Source organism: Talpa occidentalis, unplaced genomic scaffold (genome assembly GCF_014898055.3).
Source record: "Talpa occidentalis isolate TD23 unplaced genomic scaffold, MPIMG_talOcc4v2.1 talOcc4.7, whole genome shotgun sequence".
In the NCBI taxonomy this organism is placed as follows: Eukaryota; Metazoa; Chordata; class Mammalia; order Eulipotyphla; family Talpidae; genus Talpa; species Talpa occidentalis.
The window spans coordinates 102588618-102597949 of NW_023605083.1; the positions used below are offsets into that span (position 1 = coordinate 102588618).

General features: G+C 38.7%; 1 pseudogene; it reads right to left on the reverse strand.

The window, feature by feature from the left end:
- Window positions 1-7462: 7462 nt before the first annotated feature.
- Window positions 7463-8489, reverse strand: LOC119233036 (40S ribosomal protein S3a-like; annotated as a pseudogene).
- Window positions 8490-9332: the final 843 nt, after the last annotated feature.

The following is a 9332-nucleotide window of genomic DNA, read 5'->3' on the forward strand; positions in this document are numbered from 1 at the left end:
TGTGGGGTGGTCTGTTCACGGTGGCTTTGTTGACCAACAAGCCCCTGAGCTCAAGGAATGGTGTGATCAATAGGAGGCTGCCCCTCACACACTCCTTAACCAGTCCTCCCTCCGTGGGCACTTAAGCTGATTCCATACCTGAGTAAAATGGAGCAAAAGGGGATGGCCCAGTTGGTAGTTTCTCACCCATCCTCTTCAGAATGTAGGGCGGAGCCACACAAATGCAGACACTCAGAGAGAAACAAGAAAGGCTTATTTACACAGGGAGTGAGAAAAGGGAGAAAAGAAAGAGTGCAGGAAAGTGTATTGGACAGTAAGCAGTCAGGTGCCACTGATCTTGCCACAGGCTCTGTGGAGCTGAGCCCAGGGTCCAGGAAGCAGCCACAGGCAGGGAGCTAGCCAAGAAAGCCCCAGCCCAGAATAGGAGGCAGCCCAAAGAGCCCTTGAAGTGGCAGGTGAGAAGCCAGTTAGGCCACACACAGGTGGGAGCTAGCCTGAAAAAGAACCCCAGACTTTGATAGTCTGTTCTGTCTTTAAGGCTCACTGGCTGGCCCTGCTCCAGCCCTCAGTCCCAAACCCACAGGGCCCTGAGACTCGCTGCTCTATTCTGCAGCTATTGTAAATATGCTGTGATAAAAATTGTAGAGCATGTTATTTTTTGAGTTGATGGCTGCAGGTTCTTTGGCTAGATGCTCCCAAGTGGAATTGCTGGGTCCTAAGGCATCTCCGTTTTTAGTTTTTAAGGTAAATACAGATCATTCCCCAAAGCGACTGCACCAGTTTACATTCCCACTAGAAGTGTATGTTCCTGTTGCTCTGCACCCTCTACAGCGCTTGTTGTTGATGTGTTTTTATTATGTGCCAGTCCCACGGATGTCAAATGATACCTCACTGTGGTTTTAACCTGCATCTCCCTATTAGAAGCGACGATGAACAGTTTCCCATCGATCTATTGGCCTCTGGTGAATTGTCTGTTTATATCTGCTTCCTAGATGTCAATTGGTTTGTTTGGTTTTTTATTGCTGAATTGAATACAATTTTGACATGTCTTGGATATTAGCCCCTTGTTGGTTGTGTAATGTGAGAATATTTTCTCCCATTCTGTAGGATGTCTTTTAAATCTACTTTCATTCATTAAAAGTAAAAACTTTTGACTAGTGGTAATCCCAATGCTTATTTTTACTTTTATTTCCCATATAGGTGGAGTCTTCAATATCATCTTTATTATCAGTATCATGAGACATATTGCCAGTGTTTTCTTCTGTATATCTTATTATCTCAGGTCTTATATCTAAGTCTTTAAACCATTTTGAATTGACTTTGTGCATGGAGTAGAGAGTGATTCAACTTTGTTTTTTAACAGGTGCTTTTCCAAGGTTCCCAGCACCACTTGTTAAAGAGACTCTCCTTTCTCCATTGTTTGGTTGTGGCTGCTTTGCCATAAACAAAGTGTTAATGAATACATGGTTTTATTTCTGGATCATGGGTTTATTTCTGGACCTTTGATTCTATTCCATTGAGCCGTGTGTCTATTTTTATGTCAATACCATATTGTTTTAATTACTGTTGCTTTATAGTTTAAAGTCTGGTAATGTGAGATCTCCATTTTCCCCCTATGTTCTCAGCATTGCTTGAGCTCGTCAAGGCCTTTAAAGGTTTGATAGAATATAAAATAAATTTTAGTATTTGTTGTTCTATTTCCTTGAAGAATGTCACTGGCCTTTTAACAGGGCTGTATTAAATACATATATTGCTTTTGGTAGAACAATCATTTGGACCAGGTTGATTGTCTTCATTTGTGAGCATGGACTGTCTTTCTATCTCTTATGTCATGATCTCTGTCACTCAGTAGTTTTGTAGTTTTCTTTATCTAAGCTCTTTATCTCATTGGGTAAGTTAATTCCTAAGCATCTTATTCTTTTTTTTTTTTTTTTTTTTTTTATAGAGGCATGTTTTTATTTATTTATTTATTATATTTGTTTGTTTTGTTTATACATGCACTGGGTACAGTCAGAAGCGCGGGAGGGTGAGAGAATTCACCAGAGCCAGAGCGGGGAGCAGAGCAGGCAGAAGGGCTGAAGTACACTGCTGAGGGGAGCAGCGGGTGGCAGGAGAGGTCTGCGCACCATGTGGAAGCCTCCTCCGGTGGCCGGGGAGCAGCCGGGGATCGAACCGGCGCCGCAGAGGCCGCGGGCAGCTTCGCAACCCAGCGCTCAACCGCTGCGCCACCGGGGAGGCCCAGCATCTTATTCTTTTTGAAGTGAGTGTGAATGGAATTATTTTCTTAATCCCTTCCTTCTCATTGTTTTTATATAAAATACAACAGATTTTTATATGTTGATTTTGAAACCTGCCTCTTTGCTGTACTCATTCATTGCTTAACATTTTGGTGAAGTCTGTAGGGCTTTCGCTATATAACATGATATTTTCTGCATATAGGGATAGTTTCACTTCTTTTCTGACTCAAAGTCCTTTTATTTCCTGTTGCTGTCTTATTGCTCAAGCTAAAACTTCTAATATTAAATTAAACAGAAATGATGACAATAGTCATCTTTGCCTTCATCCTGATTTTAAAGGGAAAGGTCTTAAGTATTATATTGCTATTGGTTTGTAATGAATGGCCCTTATTATGTGGAGACAGGTTCCTTCTATTCCCATCTTGTTTAGAGTTTTATCATAAAATTTGATCATGATGTATAATCCTTGTAACTGTTGAATTTGATTTGCTAGTATTTTGTTCAAGATTTTCACATCAATATTCATCAGGGATATTGGTCTGTAATTTTCTTATCTTGTACTGTCTTTGTCTGGTTTTGGCTTTAGGGTGGTGTTTGGTGTCACAAAATGTATTAGGGAGCATTCCCTCTTCTTGAGTTTTAGAAATAATTTGAGCAAGAGCAGTATACTTTCTTTGTGCAAGGTTCTGTGGAATTTGTTAGTAAAGCCCTCTGAGTCTGGGCTTTTGTTTTGGAAGAAGATTTTTTAATACTGTTTTAATTTCCAGGCTTGTGATTGATTTATTCAACTCTTCTGTTCTTTTTGGTTTGGTCTTAGCAAATTGTTCTACAAATTTGTTCATTTTTTTCAAGGTTATCAAAGTTGATGGCATGTAGTTGTTCACAGTAATCTCTTGTAATCTTCTGTATTTCTGTGCCCTCTTTGGTAATTTCTCCACTTTAATTTCTAATTATTTATTAATGCCTTCTCTCTTCTGTTTTTTGTTAACCTAGCTAGAGGGCTATCCATTTTATTTTCTTTAAGAACCAGTGCTTAGTTCTTGATCGCTTATATGGCCATTTGAATTCTATTTCACTTATTTCCACTTTTATTTTTATTATTTTCTTCCTCCTATTAACTTTGGGCTCAGTTTTTTCCTCTTTTTCAAGTTGCTTTGGATGTAATGTTAAATTGCTTATTTGGGATTTTTCTTGTCTCTAAATATGCCTGTATTGCCATTATCTTCCCCCTTAAGATAACTTTTACTGCATTCTTATTGATTTTATTTATTTATCTTTTCAAAGAACCAGCTGTTGGTTTCATTTATTCTTTGTGTTATATTTTTGGTTTCTATTGCACTTATTTCCACTGTGGTTTTATTATTTCATTCCTTCAACTGACTTTTTGTTTCATCTGTTCTTTTTCCAAGCTGCTTTAGGTATAAGTTTAAATTATTTGAGATTTTTCTTTTCTCTTGATTTAGTTCCATCTTGCTATTAACTTTCCATTTAGTACTGCTTCTGCTGCACCCCATAGTTTCTGATAGCTCATGTCTTCAATTTTGTTTATCTCTAAGTACTTTATTTCTTTAATCTCCTTGTTGACTCATTGACTATTCAGAAATATGTTGTTTAGTCTTCACATGTTTGGAATTTTTTCAATTTTCTTTCTGTGGAAATTGATTACTAATTTAAAGCATTGTCATCAGAGAAGATACTTGGCATGATTTCAATCTTCATAAATTTATTGAGAGTTGTTTTATGTCCCAACATATGGTTTATCTTTGAGAATGTGCTATGTGCACTTGAGAAAAATGTAGATCCTGCTGTTTTGGGATGGAATGTTCTGTAAATGTCTATTAAGTCTGTCTGGTCTAGTTTATCATTTTGGCTACTGTTTGCTTATTTATTCTGTCTTATTGACCAGTTCCTAGTTTTAAGTGGGATGTTAAAGTTCTCTATGATTATTATGTTGCTATCATTGTCTCTCTTTAGTTCTTTTTTTAGCCCTCTATTTAGTTCTATTAGTGATTGCTTTATGTATTCTGATACCGGTTACTATCTTGCAGGAGCACTACTCTGGTTCATCATGAGGTCTGATGGCCTTAGGAGCTTCTGATGGCAGAGGAATGGGATATTTCACCATTTAACCCTGGCTCCCTGGTTGATTTCTACCACTCTGACATCTGCCCTTGATGGCACCTCTCAATCAGAAGAGGGCCTGATAAATGCTTCCAACAGTGTCTCTGTTCTCTGGGTGACTAGCCCTTCCTTTTATTCTCCCACTGGAGCTTCAGATTTTCCAAATACACATCCATCCATTAAATCTGTGTATGGTTCATCTATCTGCTGCTCCAGCACTCTGACCTACGTTCTCCAGAGGAAAGCCCCTTTGTTTTCCACACCTGGTTGTATGCTCTCCAGCATAGGATCCCTGATGTTGGAAGGAGTCCTTCAGCCCCCAGAAAGAGGCTCTATATCCCTACCACCCCTCCCTCTTTTGGGTCACAGTTCCCTGATGGCACTCCAGGTGAAGTTATGTTTTGACTTTTCCTATCCTCTCCCATATTTTCTGTGATTTTACCCTTGTGGAAATGTTGATTATCTAATCTTTTTCATGGACAATTGCTCTTATATGTGTTGTTGCATATATTGGGAGGACATGGGCTCAATGTCTTTACAATTTTGTCATCTTGCCAGAACTCTTGGAATAGTTTTCTTAATTTCTTTGTCATTGTTGGTATATAGAAATGTGATTGATTTTGGCATGTTGATTTGGTGTCCTATAACTTTTCTGATTCATTTATTAGCTATGATAACTTTTACTGTATGTAGATTCTTTAATACTTTCTACATATAAGATCATGTCATCTTTAAACAGAGAGAACTTTACTTCCTCCTTTCAGTTTGGATATCTTTACTTATTTTTTCTGCCTAGTTCCTCTGTCTGGTTAGCATTCCCAGGACTGTGTTGAATAAGTGAGGAGACTAGGGCCTCCCTGGTGACACAAGGGGTTAAGACGCAGCCTATGAAGATATCCACAGCCACTGCAGCACAAATTCTATCCCTGGTCGGCCAGGGAGCATCCCACATGGTGCAGGAGACCACTCCTGAGTAGCCCGCTGCTCCCCTCAGCAGTGTATTTCAGTCGATCTGCCTGTTCTGTTCCCCACTCTGTCTCTGGTGAATCCTCTCACCCCCTCTCACCTCTGGCCCGTGCCCCAGTTCTTGTATGCATAAATAAATAAATCTTTAAAAAAAAGAAGTGAGGAGACTGGGCATCCTTGAAATGTTCCTGATCTTGGAAGAAAAGTTTTCAATCTTTCACCATTGAGTATGAAGTTAGCATTTATCATGTTAAGGGAGATCCATCTATTCCCAACTTACTGAGTGTTTTAAATCATGAAAGAGTGTTGAATTTCCCTGCATCTATTGAGAGGATCATTGGTTTTATACTTCATTGTATTAAAATGTCATATTTCATTGATTAATTTTCATTTGTTGAACCACACTTGCCTTACTGAGATAAAACCCACTTGGTCATAGTAATCATTTTATTTAACAGATTTATTTTAATATGCTAATCAATACAGTATTTTCTTGAGGATTTTTGCATAAACATTCATAAGGGTCATTGGTCAGTAGTTTTCTTATAATATCTTTATCTGGCATTGGCATTAAGATAATACTGGCCTCATAATTGAGTGGGGAAGTATTTCCACTTCTTAAGTTTTTGGAATAGTTGGAGAGGGATTCATATTATTTCCTTTCTATATGTTTGTTTGATTTTTATCAGGTATTTTAGGCATTTCCTCTATGCAATATCTTAAATTACTGATTCAATCTCTTTTCTAGCTACAGTTCTATCCATATTTTCTACTTATTATGTTTTGGTTTTGATACCTTGTTTTTAGGAATTTTCCCATTTCTTCTCGATAATTCTTTCAATTATTTCAAGTGTATTATTGTTCATAATATTCCTTTATAATCCTTTTTATTTCTATAAAAGTCATCTTATCCTCATTTTCATTTCTAAATTTTCAATTAGCATTTTTATTCTTATTTTCTTTTTCAGTATAACTATAGGTTTGTCAATCCTGTCAATTGTTTTGGTTTTCTCTGTTGCTTCTATGTTTTCTACTCATTTCTACCTTAATTTTTATTTCTTTCCTTCTGCTAGCTTTAATTTGTACATCTTTTCTTTTCTTTTTTTTTGTGTGTGTGTTTTTTTTTTGTGTTTTTTTTTTTTTTTTCTGTTCCCCACTCTGTCTCTGGTGAATCCTCTCACCCCCTCTCACCTCTGGCCCGTGCCCCAGTTCTTGTATGCATAAATAAATAAATCTTTAAAAAAAAGAAGTGAGGAGACTGGGCATCCTTGAAATGTTCCTGATCTTGGAAGAAAAGTTTTCAATCTTTCACCATTGAGTATGAAGTTAGCATTTATCATGTTAAGGGAGATCCATCTATTCCCAACTTACTGCAGCCCGGGTCCGGCGCTGCAGAGGCTGCGGGCAGCCTCGCAGCTCAGCGCTCAACCGCTGCACCACCAGGGGAGGCCCTGTATATCTTTTCTAGTTCTTAAGGAATAAAGTTAGGTTATTAATTTGAGATCATTTTTAAAATGTGTTTACTGCTATTCACTGTCCTGCTTGTTATGTTGTACATTTGTTTTTATTCATCTCAAGGAATTTTCACTTTTTTTTTTTGATTCATTGCTTGTTTAGGAGTGTGTAGTTTAATTTTCACATACTTGTGAACTTTCCAGTTTCCTTTTGTTCCTTCTGTCTTTCCAGCTTCATTCCTCGATCAGAAAAGATCCTTTGTATAATTTTGGTCTTTTGAAATGCATTAAGTCTTGATTTGTGACCTAACATGAGCTTTAACCTGGAGAATATTGTATATGTACTTGTGAAGAATGCACATTCTGCGGTTGTCGAGCGGAGTGCTCTGTATATGTCTACTAGCCTTGGTGACATTCAAGTCCTCTATTTCCTTATTGATCTTCTGCCTGGTTATTATTGAAAGCTGTGTTTTTATTGTGAAACTGCCTATTTTCCCCTCTACTTCTGTCTATGTTTGCTTAATACATCTTAGAAATAAGCTATTTGATGGATATATAATTTTAATTGTTATCTATTCTTGATGAAGTTACCCTTTTATCAATACATAGTGTCATTTGTGTCTTGTAACAGTTTTTCCCCCCACAAATATGACTTTTTATTTGTCACCATTGAAAGTCTGAATTTTAAACAGATTCTTGAAATAGTGGCTCATATCCAACAGTTTGTTCAACTTCAGCACCAGTGTCATCACCAATAGCTTTCCTGGAACTACTGCCTTCACTATGAAGCTCCATGAGTTTTCTCAATTCAAAATTGGGCTTCTTCAGCATATTTAGATTGGTGTGCCTGCCCTTTATCTTTCCCAATGCTGTCAAGAATCAATTTTTTTTTTATTTTTAACTCTTTTTTTTAAAGATTTAGTTATTTATTTATACAAGCACTGGGTACAGTCAGAAGCACGGGAGGGTGAGAGGATTCACCAGAGCCAGAGCGGGGAGCAGAACAGGCAGACTGAGGAAATACACTGCTGAGGGGAGCGGTAGGCGTGGCAGGAGAGGTCTGCACACCATATGGGATACTCGCCAGCAGCCGGGGATCGAACCAGTGCTGCAGCGGCTGCAGGCAGCTTCACAGTCCAATGCTCAACTGCTGCACCACCGGGGAGGCCCTGTCTGGAATCATTTTACTGACCTCTTTCAAGTCATTTGTGTGCACTTCTCAGGTCATGATTCCCACCATTTTTCTCAGATTTGGCGGACCTGTTGGTACTCAGCATAAGAGGTCTTCTGAATCTGTTGTGTTTTATAGTAAAAACAAGACAGAACAGAAGAAGCAAATAAGCATCAGTAGTCTTGGCATCAGCATGAACTTCAATCATGGTCTGCTGGTTTTTTACCATGGAGCACATTTCATCTCGAGAAAGATCCAGGCCATGAAAGTTAGTCAGGCAGTTTTTACCCCGAACATCCTCAGTAATTTGCTTGAATTTTCTAAATGCAACTTCATCATTCTGCCAATTAGCAAGGCTCACTTCAAAAACATGACGCTTGAGATCATCAGATATGATTTTGGTTCCTTGAGTTCTCATAACTAGTGTTTTTTCAATATTCTTATATTGAACATGGCTGGTGCTTTCACATCATATCAATCTTTCTTAGAAAATGGGCACCTTCTTCTTGCCTCCCTTCTTCCACCTTTCATAAGGCACCTGTTTTTTTTTTTTTTTTTTTTTTTTTTTTATAGAGGCATGCTTTATTTATTTGTTTGCTGGTTTGTTTGTTTTGTTTATACATGCACTGGGTACAGTCAGAAGCGCGGGAGGGTGAGAGAATTCACCAGAGCCAGAGCAGGGAGCAGAGCAGGCAGAAGGACCGAAGTACACTGCTGAGGGGAGCAGCGGGCGGCAGGAGAGGTCTGCGCGCCATGTGGGACCCTCCTCCGGTGGCCGGGGAGCAGCCGGGGATCGAACCGGCGGCGCAGAGGCCGCGGGCAGCTTCGCAACCCAGCGCTCAACCGCTGCGCCACCGGGGAGGCCCAAGGCACCTGTTTTTGATGACCACTGTAGTGCTGCTCAGAGACCCCAACAGTAAATATTTGACTTAAGGTACATTTGTGTGAATTAGTGTAGCTCTCTCAGCTTTCTTTTGGTTATTATTTGCATGGAATATCTTTCCATTCTATCATTTTTGGTCTATTTGTGTCTTTAAATCTAAAATGAGTCTCTTGTAGATATTACAGATCTTCCTTGACTTATGATGGATGACCTGATAAACCCATTACAAGTTGAAAATATCATAAATCAAAAATATTGGCCACAGAGTACACTGTAGAGTGTTGCTTGTTCACCCTTGTGATAGTGAGGTTGATGGGGAGCTGTGGTTTATTCCTGCCACCTGCTTCACGAGAGAATCTTGTGTCACATATTGACAGCTGGGGAAAGAATGCAATTCAAAAATTGAAAGTACTTTTTCTACTGAATGTTTATCATTTTCACACCATCAGAAAGTTGAAAAATCCTACATTAAACCATCCTAAGTTAGGGACTGTTTGTAT